Here is a 22,556-nt window from a genome sequence, read left to right as displayed (position 1 = left end):
TTGCAACTCTCTATGCCAACAATTCCTGACTCCCTGCACTCTGCTTTTAAACTATGGTCTTTGACACAATGGCAGGTTCCCCTACGTGATTGGTGAGTGGGAGTATAATATCCGCTGGCCATACTGATTACACAAGTATTAGAGTTGGGGTGCTATTGTACAACTACTAATTTCCCAGATATTCCTGTAGATTGTCTTTCTTAGCCCAACATGGCCGAGAGGGGTTAGCCTTTATCAAGGTGGTCTCCCATTTTGAATCTGTGTTGCTGAGCAGAGTTTCTGGGTATTTTTCCATAGTGAGGCAACAGGTCCTCACTGACATTCTGTGAAAGCAGCAATGCTTGTCTTCTTCGACCTTGATCCCATTGACCGCAATGGTACAGGCTTGTGGGCGCCTGCACAAGAAGGTGCCTTCACCATACGTCTACTTTGTGAGAAACAGTCAGTGAGGCTCACTGCAGTTTGTCCGCTGGGACACGTAGTAGCATTCTCAAGGATGGGCACAAAGTGAAGGTCACATTTGGTACCAAGCACCTCCCTTTTTCAGTCTGCTCTGCCACATGTAGTGACCTCATATATTTTACATTCTCTTTAGCATGCATTTCAAGAGGTACTGGTTGTTGGTAACACATGCCATATTTTCCAGTTGGTCTGAGTGTTATTCTACTGAGAGTGATGGGTTTTTTCTTGAACTGGTAGGGGGATCCCTATCATTCTGGGGCCCGTGCTGACAGAATAGGTTAGAAATGGACTGGTGGGATAAAGGGATGCCCCATTTACCTATGTAGGGACTACTTCACGTTGCAGGCAGTGGTCCAGGGCTACCAAGTCTCCCCTGGACTATGCATTAACCTATAACATTGTACTTTGATTGTTTGCTTTTTTTTCTCTGTGTTTGCTGTAGTCATAAAAGAAAAGATACAGTACTCTGGAGTTAAATTTAAAAAAGCACATAGATACAGATCTGCCACAAAACCCCATTTTGATTAACTACATTTGCTAAGTCTTTGGGTGCATGACCTTCTCAGAAGTTGCACACACAGATTATATTTGTATTGTCTAGCCTTCAATAATACTCACTAGATCATGTACAGTGGATTAGAAATCTGTTTATTTTTAACATTTGCAAATGGGGAAGGGTGCTCAGCCAATGAGGTGGCTGAGAATGAAGGCAGACACTGCATGTGTCGGCTCACATTCTCTCAGCCACCCGCAGCCCTTCCCCATGTGCTGCCATGTTTTCCCACCCTGTCCACGTCCCTCCCTCGTCCCACCATCCCCAAGATCCCTCTATGACATCCTGCACCACCCCTCCCCGTAGCCCTACCCCAAGAGCTGCCATTGAAATAGAAAAGGGACTTTCTTTTTTTATTGACAACAGATGTGTCTTGCGCAAAACCATCAGACTCCTTTTCCCTTCAAAATAAAACCCCCTTTTCAATAGTCGAACTTGTAGGGAGCCCTTGGGTTTGAATAGATATGACCACCTTGTTCAGGGGCGTAGAGTGCCTGTAATGGCTCGGCACCTTTGCCTCGCTCAGGCCTACCGAGGATTGAGCTGCAGACCATTATCAGCCCTGTACGCCCCCAAACTCTGGGGGATAACTGCACTATTCTCTAATGTTTGAATCTCACTAAAAATATATTCTTGCAAATGTACAGGCAGTAATGCAACATATCTGCAAACACACATCATTCCTGAAAAAGGAGCCATCCAAATACAGACCACTTCCTTTCCAAGCAATAGCATTGCATGTGATCTGTCTAAACAAACTTCAGGAATACATTGAAAGTCCACAACACCTCAATTAAATAAATCTGCTGGGAATCAGATCCAAACGAGGCACGGAATATGTGTAATATTGGAACTCGTTTATGTATTTGAAGATGCCAAAAGAGCTGCACTTAATATTTCTGGACTTTGCCACTGTTTATGACACAGTAGACTAGTTAACATTTCTCCATGACGTTGGGATGGTGATGGGAGTATCAGTCACCTCATTGGACAGGATACAATCTCTTCAACTAAAGCTGGAACATTTGGATAGGTAAAAGTCACGTGACCACAAAGTTGATTATCTCTGTAGTTCCACAGGGGTCTTCACTCGTCACTTTATTTTTTCAACAGATGTCTACAATTCCATGTTTATTGAACAATACCAAGTGCAGTTCCTAATGGGTGAACCACAAAACCAGCTGTGGCTGAAAGGCTAAAAGGTAATCCCAGAGATCACTGCAATCTATCTGGTACTTCAGAAAGCTTTACCCCACTTTCACACAGATACTATAATCCAGCCTATTTTTAAACCCATTCATTCATCCCTTAAACCAACCTGGGGCTCAGCTGTGGTCTTGCATGGACTGGCTCAAATAACAGATCAAAACGTTGATGGCGATGAACACTGACAAAGCTTTCCACTAGTAGATGGTAGATGAGATCCACACTACATCAAGCCACATGGTCTCTAGTACAGGCTCCAGATACCGATTTCACCAGTCCTGGTGCTTGTATGTCAAGTACTTCAAAGTGGCCTTTGGACAACATACTAGCACCATCCACAAATATAAATAAAAAACTTCATGCTGCACAAATCCCAGCACTGATTTTAAAACATTTGTGATAAAAGCATCTTTGTTTTTTATGGGCCCTGGTCGTAAGGCTGCATTTGAGTGTTTAGCCCAAATGTTGAATCTAGATGTACCTGTAAACCTGCGCACTGATTGCTTTTTGCAGCAATTTATTGTTTAGCCCAAAAGTCGAATCTAGATATGCCTGTAAACCTGCCCACCGACTACTTTTTGCTGCATTTTAGTGTTCAACCCAAACGTTGATTTTAGACATCTTGTACACACACCACCATCACCTGTCTGGCTGCTAGGCCGCCTCGTTAGTTTATTCACACACTGTGCAGCTCCCCACTCTCATGGCACTGGCCATCTCCCCTATGTATCCTAACTGCTATTCTATCACCTATCCTATCTCTCTCACGAGGTCTGGAAGAAAACAGCTTAAAAAAGCTCTCCTGGTCTCTAATCCAGGCCTACGTCAATGCTACTTCCAGGCAGACTATCACCAACATCCTCTTTACTGTCCCATCTCATGGTCTTTGCACTGATCCTTGGTCTCCCTACCTGGTTTCCACTCTTTCCCCTTTCTCCTCTTCACCCATTAGCGGTGGCACTAGATGGGACTACTCTTTGCATACTTCTCATCCTCTAGGTGCATCGTAAATGTCTACCATAATGGCACTATCATGGCTCAAGGCTCTCAACCTACTCTCCTCTTCCTTGATTGGTGCCTGCCTTCTCTCATTATCTACCTTCCTTCTCCCGCCACTCCTCTTTTCTCCTCTCCTCTATCCCCTGCACCACCACTGATGGAAGTACCACGTCCCTGTACCCCCACTCAGAAAACATTGAAAGGTGGTACCCAGGTTCACGTAGCTACCCTGAAGGTCCACTCTGCTGTCAAACACTCTTATAACTTCTGCCTCCTTCTTGAAGACCTTGATGTCGATATCCTCCCCCTTACCGAGACGTGGTTCAAGACAAGCTCAGCCACTTCTTTTGACACTCTCCATCCTGAGGGCTACAAAATCCTCTCCAAACCAATGTCCAACTGGCCTAGAGGTGTAGTGACCCTGATATTCCCTGAGTTAGTCCCTGCTTCTATCATACCTACTCCTCCTTATTATGCCTCATCTGCAGGCTTGGGGTCTCTCTCACCTCCTCTATCACCTTTGCCACTAACTACAGGCCCTCTAGCCCTATCTCTTTCTTCGTCTTTGAATGAGCTGACCTCACCTCTTCCCTCTTGACCTCTTCTTCTAAACTACTCCTACTTGGTGACTTCAACATCCACCTCGACTCTACTGATCCAGCTACCTCTCAGTTCCGAGACCTCTGTAACTCCTTCTCTCTCACTATTCCCCCCTCCGGTCCGACTCACTGGGCCATACACACCCTTGATGCCTGCATCTATGGAGACATCCCACCCTCTAACCCGGTCACCACCCCCTTTTCCAGGACTGAACACTCTCTCCTCTCCTCCCGCTTGGGGCCCTCTGTCTAAGCCGCCCCCAGCAGTGCCAGTTGCCTTTGCCGTCATTCGACCAATGAAGCGAGTGTAAGTTGCTGCTTTTGTCTCCATGTTCATCCCCCCACCCCTGCTTCTGACTCTCCCTCTGTCATCACTATCCTGCACCTCTCTAACACTAACACCCTCAATATTCTTGCCCCTGTCATGAGGATCTGCCTGAAACCTGCCACCAAGTGCAATAGCTGGTATGACTCTGATCTAGTACCCCTGAAACAAAAATGCAGAGTTGCTGAACAGAAGTGGCAGACCACGGGTTCATCCTCTGACAATCTGGCCTGTCACCTACTCCAAAGGCAATATGGGTCTTCTATCTACTCCAAGAAGAGGACCCACATCCAAGCCGGCATCTCTGGTGCCACTAACAACATGGCAGAACTGTTCAAAATCTGCAGGGCGCGTGCACTTCTTCTCACAGCACTTGCACGTGTGAATGCCGCAAGGCCTAGTAGGACCACGATTGCATTTTTCTGTCTTTTGCCATTTTTGCCATTATGTATTATCTTCCACTTGTTCCCTCCCCAGTGTGCCTTATGGCACCTTGAAACACAATTTTGTTATACAGGCGCCTAGCAAATGCTCAATAAATATATAGAATTAAATAAAGTATTCAGTGAGCAGGCTCCTTCCGGTTTTCATTGTTATTGAGGCAACATGCCCAAATGTTGCATGCCGATCCTGTAGGTAATGGCCCACCGCCCAAGTTAAGAATCTGAGCTAATTAACATCTAGCCCAAACTTGGTGATTAAACCAGCGGACAAGGGGGGAGGGATTGTCCTCTTCTCCTGGACACGATATAATCAAATGGTGTTGGACCTATTGGAGGACATTCAAAGCTATCATCTGTTACGAAAAGATCCTTCCTCTGATATAGAGAACAAAATCAGGGAGGCTACACAGTTTGCAGCAGATCGCTCATGGATTACAAGGGAGGAGCTGGACTACCTAAACCATTCTCAGCAGAGGACTCTCTCCTTTTATGCCCTCCCCAAAATCCATAAACATCAGACACATCCCCGAGGGAGACCGATAGTATCGGGATGTGGCAACATTTTGGAGCCTTTATGCAAATGTATAGATTTTTTTTTGCAACCCAGAAGCCAATTTACTGCCACCTACCTCAAAGATACGACAGCTACTATCAAAATATTTCAGGAGGAACCCTTTGACGTAGAACAAGAGTTTTTAGTCACAATGGACATCAAATCGCTTTATATCAAAATCCCTTCAAGAGGAGGCGATTGAAATAGTCCACAGCTTCCTCATCCACCAGGCAACCCAACAAAAGGGTTCCAGCAGCCTTTATTGTGGAACTTATGACCATTGCACTTAAAACAAACTGTTTTGTTTACTCTGAGCAATTCTACCTGCGACTCAGGTAAACGGGAAGGAGACATTCTACTCGCCCTCCACTTGAGTGCATCACAAAACTGTGCTCCTGGTGCTTTTTTCCGTGAACACACGAGTGCGTTCCCCAGCGTCCACGAGAACTATATGGCATCTACAACATAAGCTGTCAATTGATAGTGTGCTCACTGCAACATGCTTCTCTGTGTTATATAATGATTAAAACATTCCAGTTGCTGTTTACATCTGCTTAATTTGATGGATCGCATGTGAATTCGATCCACCCTCACGGTGCCCCGCTGTCAACACCAAAGTTGCTCACATAGAGTAGTCAACAAGTTCTTCTGACCAATGTACCCCTCTGCGTGGTAAAACACGCAGAGGAGTCAATTAACAGGAAGAACGGAACACCAGCTGCAGATCGGAGTATTCTTCCTGGAATGTACCACCAGATGTCGTTCATGAATAGGACAGCGGTGAAGGTCAGCTGTAGACTACAACAAGGAAATATCAAGCAATAACTACCTAGTTGGCATAAAGCAGAAAATAACGCAAAAGGTGAATTGACTTACTAGGATGAGAAAACAGTACTTCAGAAAGTAGTGAACCCAGGATGAAAACTGCTATGGTGTATCGGCAATCCTGCGGAAACAAGGCAGGACCCGTCAATATCCAAACAAATAAACAAGGAACAACTGAAGAAAAGTGGACAGGAGTTATCACAGAACAATTGTATCCATAAATGACAAATTGTTGGCAGCTCAGATTAAGAGGCTGACCAGGCGGCACGCGGAAGCCTAAAACTAGGGTGACCCAGTCTCTAGTTCCAGTGGGGGTCACCGGACCCGCCAGCACGCAAACGCCTAGAATACTTACCACACTACCAGCAGTCACAAGTCACTGTGTGCAAACACTACTGAGCCACCATCAACCAGAACGAGAAAACAACATCCAGGTACCAAAATTCAAACGAAATCCAAGGCAATCCAATGAGAGTTCCAAAGCAGTTCAACGAGCAGCAAATCCAATGACAAACGAAAATCCAGGCAGCTGTCCGTAAAGCAATCCAGATCAAGGCAAAACTAGCAAACAATACCAAATTCGTAAGGCGGAAGAATTTCCAATGAGGTCCGAGGTTGGCACCAGGAATAATGCAAAAAACGGCTGAGCGAGGCAATCCGTGGAGCAAGAAAAAGGGTAGGAAATAGGATTATCCAAGAACAAAAGCAACAGGAACCAAGCACTTCTGTAGATTCGTAATCAGAAGCACTGAGCACAAGAATAGCAGTGCTCTTATTGGATGACAGGGTCACTTGATCGGGAAGAACCGTGTGACGTCAACTTGAACGTACCAAGGAAGCCAATTTCCATAGCAACCTCCAAAGCTCAATCAGACTAGCTTGCCCAGCCATGAAGACCTGTGATCAGATCCCGTTGCACGTAGCAGTGGTGAGTCTTTTATGGTCAAAATGCCCATGCGTGACCGCCATACCACCCCTTGATGTTGTACCAGTGCCAAACATTTTATAACCATTAGGACGTGCAGCCAGATGAGCGGAGCGTTTCTTGACACCTGCAACAGTCAAGGGGTCTTGCTCTTACATATCTGACATTTTTGGTCCGAGGAAGGCGGTCACTTTGATCGGTGTCCAGTCAAAGGATCGAATATAAAGGATCGAATGACCTTTTGCTCGAACGCAAAAGGATCGAAAAAAGAAAGGGTCGCATTTTTTAAAATTTATTTATATATATATTTTTTGTTTGGGTTGGTAAAAAAATATTTTAATAAAGAAAACAGGGGGTTGGTGGGGAACCCCCCCATAAAAAATTAAAATAAAATAAAATTCCACCCTTTTTTTCGGTCCTTTGACTGTCGATCAAAAGGCATTCGATCCTTTTGTTTTCGACCCTATGACTAGCAACCACTTTCATCTACACGCCGAAATGTAGTCCACCACGCCATCTTGATTTTCCAACTAGGTGTGAGTGATATGCCTGCACCCTTACTAGAGTTATAAGAGCAGTGAGATACTGTCCGCACATGAAATTGTCAAGACTTGCTGCTTGCGTGGAGTATGTATACCTCCGTCCCTAAGCAACTAACAGCGATATACAATTATCTTTGCAGTTTGGAGATTAGGGCCGCAGGTGGCAGGAACAGGAACTCAGGTCCTCCAAGTGGCTGCTGTAAGGGAATGCACAGGTTAAGTTAACAGCAGGGCAGAATGCGTTATTAACCAGTATGAGATAAGAGAGAGAGGGCACCTACCAGGACATAGCCTCAGTATATCCTCTGCAGGGGCGATAATATGGGCGGAGGAATGAGTGTAAATCCAGGAGTAGACCTGTTCCCTCAGCAAGCCCAAAACAAGAAGCAGGGTCAACTTGGAGAGTTGAAGGTAATTGAGGCTCACTGGAAGCACCTGTGGAGGCAAGATAGAGTCCAGACGTGACTAGTTGTTTGTCCAATAGTCAGAAAGAACCAAAGCGTGTGGTTCAGGTTGGAATTTGAGCGACAACAATGAAAGGAGAATCCAAAAGCAGTCTGTATTCCAGTCCGTAGTCAGTAGCCAGACGAGGGGTGCAGTCCGTTCTGAAATGCCAACTACGAGGTCCATGGTCAATTGGTCAATTGGTTGAAGCAATCCGAGGTTCAAAGCAACAAGACGCCAAACTGCTGTAGTAAACAGCTGAGAAGCACAGTGTGACGGGGAAGCCGTAGCTTTACACTGGTTCCCATGGACACCCGAATCACGTGATCGTGATCAAGCAAATCACATGTCAGGATGTTTGGAGTTACCGTGAAGACGTGTTACCATTGTACCTGTGTCACGTGAGCGCTGTGAGAGTTGTTTCTTTCTCCTCCTCCACAATCGCAAATACCAGGCAGTACGCTGTTTTGAATGTCCATACAAGCGCCAAGGTAAAAGCCATTTATGTAAACGGATGTTCTTCTTTGATGGCGGTGCTGTAGGTGAACAGTCTGTCTACTCCTGGAGGGGGTGTGTGATAAATTGGTTCTAGTAGTGTGAGAGGGGACATGCATGACAGAAATGAATAGTTCCACAAAAGCAAATGGACATTAACACTTCTGTGGGACCATCTTGGTTCTTTAATTGGAGTAAAGTCTAAATACCAGTGAGACATTGTTCTCAAATGAATGAACTATCACCTTGATATAATTTGAGGCTTCTCTTGGGTACGAAGAGACCTGTATAAATCAGTGGGAAGCAATCGCTATGTATGCATATTTGACTCGTAGGAAGCCTTCATGTGGATTGCTACCTCTCCTTGTCTTTTCCTCTTTCTTTTTTCCTTCATTTGTCTGTTGATACCAACAATTATTGTTGAACTTTGTATAATTATGATGTTTTTTTATGAAATATATGTTAATCTGAGTTTGTGAAAAAATGATATATTTTGCAATAAACTGTGAATTTATTTTTCTATTATTAGGTTCTATGTCCAATGAATTTGATAAAATGGCAAGAATGATCAATTCAAATGTATTACTGTAGTTAACATGTATGTGATATAGTGTTGAGTAAATAGCTTAGGTTGGGACACTACCTGAGATAGTGACTAGAGCATCCAGGCAGTAGGGATCCTTTCTTTGTATTTTTTCTTTTTTGGAGTAAGTGAGGTTGCAGTAAATGCTCATACTGTATAACCTATAGACCATTTCACTGTGGGGACAGCCTTTGTTGTTACAAGAATCTGAGCTCAGCAAGGGCCCATTAACAAGGGCGGCAATGCCGTTACAGAAAGGGTCAGCCTGGCGCCGAGGGGCATATCGCTGTTAGCAACCTATACGGGTGTTAAAGGTGTTCATAAAAAAAAGTTTTTTTAAAACTTACCTTCAAAGCACAGCCCAATGCTGTGCCATGCAGCTGGACAGGAAGTTCGTTTTCAATGTTGATGAATTTGGACATCATCAACATTGAAAACAGGCTTCCTAGATGACAGCGCTGCACAGCGCCAGACGGTGCTTCAAAGGTACGTTTCTTTTTTTTATATAAAAAATAAAAAAATACACAAGCTTAGCATCTGCATAGGAAAATACACGGGTGCTAAGAGGTGTGCTGGTTGACTAGGCAGCTTGTACCATACAGTACAGCCCCTGTTCCGAGCCTCCTCATTGGCTGGCGCCCACCCTGCAGGGTGCTAATTCTAGATTGTACTGTAAAGATACTGGGCCTCATTACACGGAAGGCGGTTGCCGGTAAAATACCGGCACCGCTTTGGCGGAAAGGGGATTTACCGCCCCATTCCAAGGTTGGTGGGGCCCTAAATCCCCCTTCCGCCATTGCCCTTCCCCATTCCCATTTCTGCCCCATAGGGCTCTATGGGAATGGGGAAGGCGCTAATTACGGCAGCGCAATTTTGCTGTGCCGTAATTAGCTCCGAGGTCCCTTAGCGGGTTGGTTTATAACGCCTGCAAAAAGCAGGCGTTAAAGCACCAACCCGCTAAGGGACCTCGTAGTAAGGCGGTAATGGTTAACGGTCACCGTTACCATTAACGGTGGCCGTTAACCGTTACCGCCTTCCGTGTAATGAGGCCCACTGTAAAGATATTCAAGTTCACTTAAATCACTCATGGAAAGTTACATTTGAAGCTCAGTTTAGTTTCTTTATTGGTCTGCAAAGTACTACTTTAACAGTACAATCAAGTAAAACAAGACTTGTTACAACAATGTAAAATCATACACACATTTATACAAATAAAATCCGAGGGAAGAACTCTTGATAACTATATGGTTATACCCATACGAATGCAATATAAAGGTCATCATGTCCCCCCCTGTTAGGGAGAATTCTCCAGAATGGCTCATTTCCCTTACCTACTGAGTCCCTTAGCAGCTTTGCTGGATTTCTAGGATTTATTTTTTTCACCTGGTAAGAGTGTGAGCCTTTTCCCCACTCTTACATGTGTTTTGCTGTGTGTATTTTCACTTTTTGTGTGATCTTGGGCACTGGAGCTTCACCTACTCCATGTGCACCACTTTTTGTGTGTGTTACACAGCACTTTCAGTGCAGTGACACAGGGTTGTCTTTGAGACTTCCCCCTGACTCAATTTTTCTGGGGCTGACTCCTGTCCCCCAGAAACAGGTACAGTTGCCATTAACTTTATATAGTCACTTTAAACCACAGACCCAGTCACCCCATCTTATATGGAGTATTGGAAAGGGTTAATTCTTATCCCTTTTTGTCTGTGCCTCTTGGAGCCTTGTTTCGCTCGCTTAACATTAAGACTTGGCTGGTGGCAGTGGTAACTACCCTAACTTTCCGACCACAATTAGCTTATATAAACATGGTAGTGCTCCAGCCTATTATAGTAGCCTCGAACATAAACCCGCTTCACCAAATACATTTTATATTGGTTCCGGCTGGGTTTATTCGACATTTCTTTTTGTTAAAGTCTTTCTCGTGTTTTTCTCTGCGCCAAACCGGGGATGATTCCTTTGTTCGCTGTCTTTTTGCGGACTTCTTCACAGAAGCCCTCCTTAAGGCGCCTGATAGTGTAGAGGGGCAGGATGTGAGGAAGGGATCTTCGGACCCCTGCCATGGGTTGCCTTAGCAACCCAAGTCGCACTCTTGTCTGATTGGCTAAGGGGACTGGCCTTGCCAGGCCAGCCACCCTGCTGTGTGATTGACAGCCATGCTGTATGAATGGGGTAAAAATGCATAAAAAGCAGGTCTCTGGGACTGGAAGAGCAGATTCGCCACTGGAACGAAAGAACCAACAAAGAACTGGAAGAAGAGGACTGCTACCACGACTGAACCGCCCGTTGAAGCCCTGCTGCAGGTCTGAATCTCAAAATCCGACGACAGAGAAGATCCTCCAGGAAACTTCTTCCCTTGAGCTGGTGGGACCAACCAGTTCATCCAAACTGCAAGCCAGGACCCCTCCTCTGGTCGAATTCGCTGTACCGAGCTACAGTGGGCCGGATAGCCAGGAAGGTCGGACCCTGCTTGGGTTTTAAGGAGCGCACCTTTTATTTGTTGATTTGCCCTGCTGCTGGTTTCTTTCCTGGGTGGCGCAGGCCCCTCCAGTCTTCCTACTTCGTGTCAGTCTGACAGTCGCTTCAGGAACTGTGAGCCTGCAGGAACCACCAGGAATATCCGCCTCAGCTACAGCTCCCTCTCCGTTTCAAGGTACTGTGCAAATCTGGTTGTCCATTTCGGTCAGCCGCGGTGAAAGTGTTTGAAATCTTTCTCCAATCCGAGGGCTTGTCCTTCTCTTCTCTTTGAGCTACTTTTTCTACTAACCAACCTCGTCCGGAATCTGCGCCACAAACTTTACTGTGAACTACCCTGAACTGTGTGATCTTGAGCAAAAGACTTTTGTCTTATTGACTTTGGTCCTAAGCCTTTTCTATCTGATCTCCTCACTGTAGTCTCTCTTGTTCTATTGCCCTGATTACTTACCTGTTGGTTTTTCCTAATTTCTTATAACTTTGTGTTTCCCTCCCTTTTAAATTGCTGGAGTGCCATTTTGCTCCCACTTCATTTGAGAGCTTAACTTGTCTGGAATTTAAGGGAAGTGGTGTGGTGTATTTATGATTGTGATTTTTGACTTGCTTAGAAAGGTGAACTGTTATACAACTGATAAGTAAATATATATATATTATTTTACTTAGAAACCTTGAGTCAGCGTTTGCCTGAACCATAGTAATTGCTGCCCCTTTGTGTAACTCTTGTACTGCTCACTTACTCTTGAGATAAGTCTGGCTTCTCTGCTACTGCTACCACTATAACTGTGTAGTACAGGCTTGTACCAAAGGTGAAATTGTACTGTCACTTGTAGTCTTAATTGTGTGTAGTGTTCCCAAAGGGTACTGCATATAAATCTGCCTAACACTGGTGTACAGCGGTGAGGATAAAAGTATAGTGGTTACACTTGGAGTGCTGCTATTACCTTGGATCAACTAACCACAAGGCTAAAAACACTAAAAAGCAAAATTAATCATGTCTGATATGGAAAGCCACAGTCAGGAGACCCTCCTGAGTTACACTGCTGATTATTTAAGAAACATGTGTAAAGAAAGGAAACTCTCTGCCAAAGGCAAAATGATTGAATTAGTTGAAAAGTTGTTAAATAACCCAAGTCTAGGGAGTGGGTCTGAAATGCCTGTCTCCTTAGCAAATGTGGAAAGTATTGCGGATGATGCTATGTCTGTTAAAGATGAGTTGGAAGAGGTAGATGTGTCTCCTAATGTAGGTCTCTCTGCTCCCTTGCCTGCTCAGCAACTTCAACCCTTGTCCACTGTGACCCCATAGGTCCCACACTCAGTCCTGAATTCATTGCTCTAGAGAAAATGAGGCTTTATCTGGAATTCAAACAGTTAAATGCTCAAACTGAACAAAAACATCAAGAACTGAAACTCAGAGAAATGGAGTTGAGTCATGAACTTGAAATGAAAAGATTGTCTCTTGAAAATGCTTCTCTCCCAGAGTCTTCTAGGTCTTCCAGTCCTAAGAGACCCCGTATGCCTAAAGAAATTGTCGGTATGTATGAGGTTAAGCTTGATATTTTAGATTGGTTGGCAATGTTTGAATATAACCATAGTATTCAAGGTCTCACAGGGAATCAATTGCTTCCCTGGCTCTTCTCTAGGCTACCCACTGTTGCATCTGATGTTGTGATGGAGTTGGGGGAGGTAGATAGGATGGATTATGAGTGTGTGAAACTAGCTTTAATTGCTAGATTTGGGAAGACCCCTTCCCAGTACCTTAACAGGTTTAGGACCCTCAAAAAGCATGATGGTACCCCTTGGGCTACCTGGGTATGTGAGTGTTTGAAAAACGTAGATGGTTGGATTAAGGGTTACAGAGTGAACACTTATGAAGGAATGAGAAATCTTGTAATGCTGGAGTCTATTTTTGATGTCTGCTCACCTGAGCTCAGACAACACTTGGCTGATTCGAAGGAGATAGATCCTAGGAAGTTAGCTAAGGTTGCTGACTTGTGGGTTGCCAACAGGGCTACTCACAAGGATTCTGTGGCAACTCAGAAGAAGGATGAGGGAAAGCAGCCAAAGAAAGACAGCAAGGAGAATTCACATACCTCCCATCCAGAAGAAGTCCCCAAACATAACCAGGGTAAACCACATGGGAAACCAAATAGGGCTAGTGAATCCTCTGGTGCTCAACCAGAGGGAGAACAGCAGAAGCCCCCATTCCAGACAGCATTTGGTAAATGCAATGTCTGTGGGTCAACTGACCATATCAAAGGAGATCCCAGGTGCAAGGGTAAACCCTAAGGGATCAGCACTGCCTCCTTAGCCTTCTCCCCAGAGGAAGAAGTACAAATGGCTAGTGCCCACTTTGAACTATTTGCTGAAGCACCCTTGAGTCTTCAGGCAACTGTATCCTTAGAGTCCATGGGTCTGGGTAAGAAACAGAAGTTAGATGTCTATAACTTCATTCCAGAAAACTCTAGAGAATATTATATGGACAGTGTTCTTGTCAATGGCCAGGATACCCCTGCCAGGAGAGACACTGGGGCCAGCAGGACAGTAGTTGATGAGAGCTTTTTCAAGCCTGAGGATGTTGCTAAGGCACACAAAGGTCCCACTAAATTTTCTGGAGGCCCTGTCCAGTTGGTTCCAATTCTACCAGCTCTCATTCAGTTTAATAATATGACAGTGAAAATCCCTGTCAGTGTCCAGAATGAGGTGCCTGGGAGAGTCCTGTTGGGGAATGATCTAAAAGCTCTAGGGGTAGTATCCAGGACCCCCAGGCCTCGCAGTGATAGAAAACAGAACCAAACCAAATTGGCTAGAGAGGCAACCTTAAGAAACCACTCTAAGCCAGTGGGAACCTCTACTGAGAACCCCACTACACGCCCTGGTGTTAGTAAGTTGACATCTAACCCAGGCAAATCTGAGGCTAGTATAGTAGGGAAATGGAGACCCCTCTAGATCTAAGGGATCCCTTTCTAAGGGCCCCTTGAAAAAGCCTATTGTAGGTTCAGAGGTTGTTACAACTTCTGAGGGACTGTTAGAACAGATCCCTATACAGTTAAAAAGAGAGATGTACCACAACAGGTTTGTAGGTCATATTGGGGGTCACTACAAGGTGGGTGGTAAGGGATACCGGGCACCGGTAAGGAGACCGGTGCCGGTAATCCCTTACAGCCCTATTCCAAGGTCCCTTGGTGGGGACCGTAAGGAACGAGTGGTCTGACCACACGGCCCCCACGGGTCCCTCTAAGGGACCAGGGCGCTAATAACGGGCTTGCAAGTCGCGAGCCCGTTATTAACGCCCTCCCCATTCCCATTGAGCCCTATTGGGGCTCAAATGGGAATGGGGAATGGTCTGTTCAATGGGGACTTACCGGTCCCACCAGGGTCGGACTACACGGGTAAGTCCCCATTGAACGAGACCGGACACGGGCACTGTATGGGAGGCAGCCATGGAGCTAAAAGCTCCATGGCTACCACCCATCTCGTAATGAGGCCCATAGTCTACAAATGAAAAACATTGGAAAACATTTCCTAGCAAGGGTTACAAAAGGTTGCTGGTGTACTCAGCAGGCCATTTAACCGACTTGCAACAGAAGATCCATCCTGGTGGAGATTAGGTCCTCCTGTCCCTTAGTCTAGGGGGGGGGAGTTTTAGGGAGAATTCGTCATGAATGGCTTATTTCCCTTACCTACTGAGTCCCCCAGCAGCTTTTCTGGATGTCTAGGATTTATTTTTTTCACCTGGTAAGAGTATGAGCCTTTTCCCCACTCTTACATGTGTTTTGCTGTGTGTATTTTCACTTTTTATGTGATCTTGGGCACTGGAGCCTCACCTACTCCATTTGCACCACTTTTTGTGTGTGTTACACAGCACCGTCAGTGCAGTGACACAGGGTTGTCATTGAAACTCCCCCCTGACTCAATTTTTCTGGGGCTGACTCCTGTCCCCCCAGAAACAGGTAAAGTTGCCATTAACTTTATATAGTCACTTTAAACCACAGACCCAGTACAACCCATTTTACATCGAGCATTGGAAAGGGTTAATTCTTATCCCTTTTTATCTGTGCCTCTTGGAGCCTTGTTTCGCTCCCTTAACATCAAGACTTGGATGGTGGCAGTGGTAACTACTCTAACTTTCCTACCACGATTATCTTATATAAACGTGGTATTGTTCCAGGCTATTATAGTAGCCTCGAACATAAACCCGCTTGACCAAATACATTTTATTTTGGTTCCGGCTGGGTTTATTCGCCATTTCTTTTTGTTAAAGTCTTTCTCACATTTTTCTCTGCGTGCCAAACCGGGGATGATTCCTTTGTTCGCTGTCTTTTTTCAGGCTTCTGCACAGAAGCCCTCCTTAAGGCGCCTGATAGTCTAGAGGGGCAGGATGTGAGGGAGGGATCTTCGGACCCCTGCCATGGGTTGCCTTAGCAACCCAAGTCACACTCTTGTCTGATTGGCTAAGGGGACTGGCCTTGCCAGGCCAACCACCCTGCTGTGTGATTGACAGCCAGGCAGTATGAATGGGGGGAAAAATGCATAAAAAGCAGGTCTCTGGGACTAGAAGAGCAGAGTCGCCACTGGAACAAAAGAACCAATGAGGAACTGGATGAAGAGGACCCCTACCACAACTGAACCGCCCAGTTAGACCCTGCTGCAGGTCTGAATCTCCAAATCCGACGACAGAGAAGATCCTCCAGGAAACTTCTTCCCTTGAGCTGGTGGGACCAACCAGTTCGCCCAAACTGCAAGCCAGGACCCCTCCTCTGGTCGAATTCGCTGTACAGAGCTACAGTGGGCCGGGCAGCCAGGAAGGTCGGACCCTGCTTGGGTTTTAAGAAGCGCACCTTTTATTCATTGATTTGCTCTGCTGCTGGTTTCTTCCCTGGGTGGCGCAGGACCCTCCAGTCTTCCTACTTCGTGTTAGTCCGACAGTCGCTTCAGGAACCGTTAGCCTGCAGGAACCTCCAGGAACGTCCGCCTCAGCTACAGCTCCCTCACAAGCAGGAATACAAATATCCAACAATCCAATGATAAAGCCTGGATTTTGGCATAGCTTTCCAATTAGAATTAGTAGGTAAATATATACTTTTTTGGGTCACTCCGATGCTTAGGGATCAGAGTGGGCATTAGTTCAGGGAAAGTGCCAGCTGAAATTCCATAGGTATCAAGTAGCTGATGCATATTAGGGGCATTAACCCCTGAGAAAACTGTACGGAAATTGGAGCAACCAAAAAATGTGTAGCTTCACCACTCAATGATGCTTCACCTTGGCAAGGAACAGGATGCTGCATAAATGATGGCTAATTGCTCAGGGTAAACATATTTTGTATCAAACACTGAAAAGGCATCGGCTTTGCAATCTGTGGTTCTATCACCCTTTGGATTTTTATAGGCAATGGGCCTCATTCTAACATTGCTGGTATCCTAGCGGTACACCTGCCAGGATACCGTTAAGGGCTATTACCGTTTCCACACTCGGTCTGGTGGCACTGTTGCCAGATTCTCAGTGCCGGAGTGACAGTGTTAATCCCCATTCATGGAGTCCCATAGGACTCAATGAGGGTATTTGCCATCACTACCGACACCGGCACTACCGGTGCCAGTAATGACAGCATTTTTTGCCGATATGGCGCATGCCTTACCTCCCACTGGAGGTAACACAGGTGCCACACTGGCAAACCTGTAGTCGGCCGGTCCAGTAAAGTGCTGTTATACATCAATACCAGCACTCTTTTACCCGACTGGCCGACTTGGAATGAGGCCCAATCACTGGTGCTTTAGGTACAAGGCTAATAAGTTAGCAGTCCTTATTTCTTTCTCTGCAGTATTTGGAGTTCCTTTTTGCAGGGAACTGCAAGCCTTTCTGCACTTGAAATATTGTACTGGCGACCCCTTTTCAGAAGCTCATTAATAGTATCATCATATGTAGCATCTTTGAATCTTTAATAATCCAGCTTCATTCATCTCGAGGCTCTTTATCTTTTTTGAAAACATATCTAGTATTATGCCCATGCAAAGTAACCTTGAAGACATCCCAGTGTGATCAGTACAAAGGTGTAAGAGTTTGTGTATTTTGTGTAACTCTTTGTATGGACACTTTTGACAGAGGAGATCAATTGTGTGACATTTAACTTAAGTCACCACTGGTTTGTCTGGTTGTTTCTTTGTGCCATGTCAATTACTGACAGTACAAGAGCACGATCTGAGACAATGATGGCTTCCAATGAAGAGCAAAAAAGAGAAGACACACATGATTTACTGTGAAAGCATTTCAAGCAATAGCATTGATTGTGCTGAAATGTAGTTATGCTAGATTAACTTCCTAAATGAGATCACTGGTTGAGTCGGTTTCAGTCTTTCTTGGAGAGGATCCTAATATAGCATTTTAATAGATTTTAATAGAACATTGTGGCAAACAAATCTTTACTTTCTACCGACGTTTCTCCTTTATTTCCGTGTTTGTTACTCATTGTGACTCTAACCTTGAAAACGTGTTGATGTAAGGGCACGTCCCTAGTAAAAGACAGAACTGGATGCCAGGTTACCAAAAGATCAAGGCCTTCTCTACTCTACAAGATTCTTAAGTCATTTCATTAAGTAGTTACTTAACATTGCAGAGACACAATGACACACCAACCGGCCAGCCTCATTCGTACAGCTTCAGGCTCAATGGACACCCTTAGAACAGTCAGACAACAGCAGACCAAAACATTCCAATCACCTGGCCGTTGCCTTTAGCATGCACTTAGTATTTCACAGGCGTGTACTGACAAACCGCTAAGACAGGTCACAACACATTTTCCTTACTAATACATCAGCTGTTAGTTTGGCAACCACACAAAGACCAGGCAGTAGACATGCACTGAAAGCCTTGCAAACTATTTACGTATATTGTCATTCATAGAAGTCGCAACACCTCATAGAAGATATGCAGCCACAATCACACGCCATGTTTTTTACCTATAAGCTCATTAATGGAAGGCGATGCAAATACATCCACCAAGGCACCACGCAGAGAAAATGGAGGCATGGGCACACTACTTCATGGAAACAGACACAATGGTATTCATGGCACAATACGTAGTGTTGTGGAAAAAGGGGTTGTACAAATCATGGGCACCACCTGGAAGCTAGACCAAATGCAATAAGCATGCCCCGGATCAAAAAACATATATGATAAATAAGCAGATATGCTAATTGTAGCTCACGGTAAGCATGAAGATGGTGGAATAAGGGAACACCACACACAAGAATAACAAAGCATAAACTGTTAAGCCAATGAATGGGTTAACTATATCTATCAATAATAAATTACATTTCTACACTAACCAACATCGTTTGGGTAAAAGCCTGAATCCTAGCAAGAGACTTATTTCATGCACATTTCAGCCTGTAACCACGGGACAATGGCCCTCGGGAAACACAGCTAAGACGTCATTTTACAGAATTACGAGATACTAGCTGTACCCAGTATATAATTTGCTGATCTACTGATGCCTCTCCCCAAACTCTGTTCCACTATCTCCCTACACTCGATGACCCCCTCGCTCATTGTTTATTTCTCTTTCTTTATATGTGGGTGAGGGTGGTGTGTAGGGGTCACTTCTCAGACAATACCCCATGCAGCCAGCCATTCTGGATAAAGACACACGCTGTGCAAGAAAGGGATACATTATTTATCTTCCTAACAGCTAGCCGGTGAGCATTTGTTTAATCAACTGTAATGCAGGCTGACCAAAGTCTAACAATTCTTCTACCACCAACATATATTTATGGGGGAAAAAATCACACTTCAATTCTGTTCTAATATCAATCTTACAATATAACTGGCCAAGTTTCTATGAGCAAAGTGCATTGCCTTCTTTCATTGGACATAAATGCTTCTTGAAATACATCATTATTTTTTCTTGAAATTACCTCATACTATGATACTCAGCATAAGACATGTTCTTTCCCTTTTGAAAGAACCACAGGACATGTTCTGCAACTTTAAAAGCTGGGTATAAGCAGTTCTGAGACCACATGAGCCTCTGTCAGCCTGCCAAGGACATGACATTTGCTGTCGCATCCCTATTGGTCAATTTGCTTAGCTTATCTATTTCTAGTCTACTGACAACTTTTAGTCTAAAACTCCCTTTCTGCCATGGCACAGCTAAAATTGTAATTTCCTATAATTTAATACTGCTAAATCACTGCACCTGGTATTTGTCCAGGCCCCTCTGTTCTCAATAACCTTGGATTGGGTTGGTAGCTACTTGTCTGAGCTCCCCACAGCTCTATATTTCTGTGTTTTCAGCACTTTCAATTTCCATGAGGCTTTGAGGCCTGTATTTATTTGAATGTGCTGTGACATCCATTTTGGGAAGAATGGCTACCTTTAACTGTAGAATTTCTATGTCAGAGAGCTATATTCTATGTTATTCATGTTGTGTGCGATCTTTGTGTTTTCATAAATGATTGCATGCCGTGTCATGTCATATTTTTTTATCTCTTAAATGTGTACATGCAAACTCCTTTCACCTAGTCTTGTTTTCTTTAATTTATATTATACTTATTTCCTAAAGTACCTGCTTGGGCTGTCATGATGCCTACCCCCGGGCATCAGGACCAAGGCCCACATCTCCGGGAGCAGGCATCCAGACATTTGTTTAAACCTCAGCAGCCCAGGCTAGGGGCTGTCTGGGTTCAGCGCCTGGGTTAGGCGCCAGGCTCATCATAGAAATCAGTCCTGGCGCCATAGGCGCCAGGCTCATAGACTTTACTTACCTGATGCAGACCATGCTGCAAAAGAGTCCAAGCCTACATGAGGCCTGGAGGGGACTATTTTGTTACAGGGACTATTTTTTACTCGGGCGTGACTCTAGGAAACTTCTTACCTGAAACTACTTTGGAGGCTATTCAAACCACACCCGAACAGCAGCACATGTTTCGCGTTATTCTGCATCCAGCAGCGTGACGCTCACCGTGCCTGCATCCCGCATCCAGTCTTCTGCCACGCCCGCGTGCCTGCAGCCAGCATCCAGTCTTCTGCCAAGCCCGCCTCGAATCCGGAGCTCCTAGAATAAAGAAGAAGAAAAGGACAAGGTTAGAAAACAAACTTATTTCAAATTCCTCACCTAATTCCAGAACCATTTCATCTCCGGACCTGGAAAGTACATCAGTCCTGCACGCGTCGCTTCGCCATCTCCAACACGGCACCATACTCACCAGTTCTCACAGCATCTTTCGATCCGGCACTGTCTCCATCATTTCTTCGCCGTAATCCGGCACCTAGGGGACACAAGAAAAAACAAGGTAAGCCAAGGGAATCAACAGATACAACCTCTTACCACCATAGACTTACCACCGGCGGTATTATTCCATAACTCTCCATATGCCGCATCTGTAAAGAGGGAGAAAAACAACATGTTAACGCATGCAATAGTTACCGGACAGTGTTGGGTAACACAGACTTTTACCTGAATGCCAGCAGCAGCTACGAGACCTTCTTCTCACGAACTCAGTTGCAACTTAAGGAAGGAAGGGGACAAGAGTGAACATCGGGCACAATGAACTCTTTGAACTTGATACTTACCAATCCCGCCAGGGACTTCAGAGTCAATACTTACCGGAACTCTTCCAACGCCTTCAAACCAGTGAAGTAACTGGTATCTACACGCCCCTGCAAGACACGCAGGATGGAGAGCTCATCTTTTACGAACATAAGGTGAGGTTACTAAGGGGATATCGGAGGTGATTAGTGGGGGAGAGCGAGAACAGTTGGGAGGCCATCACTAAAACCCACAGGTGGTTAATCCCTGTCTCCACCTGCAGGAAAATACTTCTTCGGGTCCAGCAGACAAGACTAGGCGGGCCAGTCCAGACAGTCATCTCTGCACTACGCATCACGTTGAAGGAGACCACAGCTGTCCGGGTCCGATCGACACCCCTGTGGGGTCCAGGTGAGCGTAACAGGGCTAAGGGTGGTATGGCTGCCTCAATGGACAATGCTTCTGACTTTTAAAATGTTGGACAGGAGGGCGGGACATGGGTACTGGATGACATGTTCACCGGTCCATCACCAGAGGGGGAGGGGGAGTCTCTTTTTTTGGTCTACTCATCTTCAGTGGTATATTAAGATGTGCATTTGTCACAGCCCAAGGTGTTGCTGACAGCTGCCCAATGAGAGCAATTCACAGCTATCTGTTATTGGGGTGTTGTGTTTTTTTGTTGCAAAATCAGCTATTCAAAAAGCTTTTCAAAAAGCTTAAACAAAAAAATATTTAATTGTTTTAAAATGTGAAAGTATTTTATTCTAATGACCACTTCCAATATACACTGAGCAAAGCACATAAGAAAAGCTAAAATAACCATATTATTTTTTGATAGGTTTTCTTTCTAAGATGGACAGTCCGGTACACTCCTTTGTATTCACTCAAAATGCCCATAGAAAGGGTAAGGAGACAAATAATACCACTGAGGCTTCCATTTTCAGAACATAACAATAACCACAGATCTGTATAGTTGACAAATATGTTATTGTTTAAAAGTTTATATGTTCGAATTGCTAATGAAGTACATAATGAACACTGGTCTTCCTACTTATTCCTCCTTTCACAGCAGTCACTGTAAGATTAAAATGTTTGTAGCATTAAAGCATAAGTACTCATTTAGAAACCCTTGGGATATGGATGTGAGAATAAAATGGCTTCAACATAAATCACTCCATCTGTTCATAGCACAGAATTAGAGCCAAGTTGCAGGGTAAGGAATGGCGGTGCACAAGCTCAGTTCTCAATGCACAGATAGAGAATTTCATACTTAGAATTCCTGCACTAAACAGCCGTTTTAAAAGTATTAACCTGAATCCTTCTCTGTATCTTTGAGCTCTCTAATCTCCTACATTTCTCTGAATGGCCAATGCCCTATATATAATGCTCCCACCCCATCCCAGTGACTGCCCCACATTCATTCTGCCAGGTGAGTGTGATTTTGTGAGCTCTTCAGTGATTTTCTTCTCAGACTGAAGGTGTTGTTTACATGCCGCTTATTTGTCCCAATCCCCAGTCCTGCAATGGAAGTATGAACATTCATGAAGCCTGGCTGCCATCTTGGATCTGGATAAGATGTTATACTCGCCCAATGAAAACATTTAGTATG

The sequence above is a fragment of the Ambystoma mexicanum genome, chromosome 4q (genome assembly GCF_040938575.1).
Source record: "Ambystoma mexicanum isolate Mex_15411 chromosome 4q, UKY_AmexF1_1, whole genome shotgun sequence".
In the NCBI taxonomy this organism is placed as follows: Eukaryota; Metazoa; Chordata; class Amphibia; order Caudata; family Ambystomatidae; genus Ambystoma; species Ambystoma mexicanum.
This window is presented reverse-complemented; position numbering follows the sequence as displayed.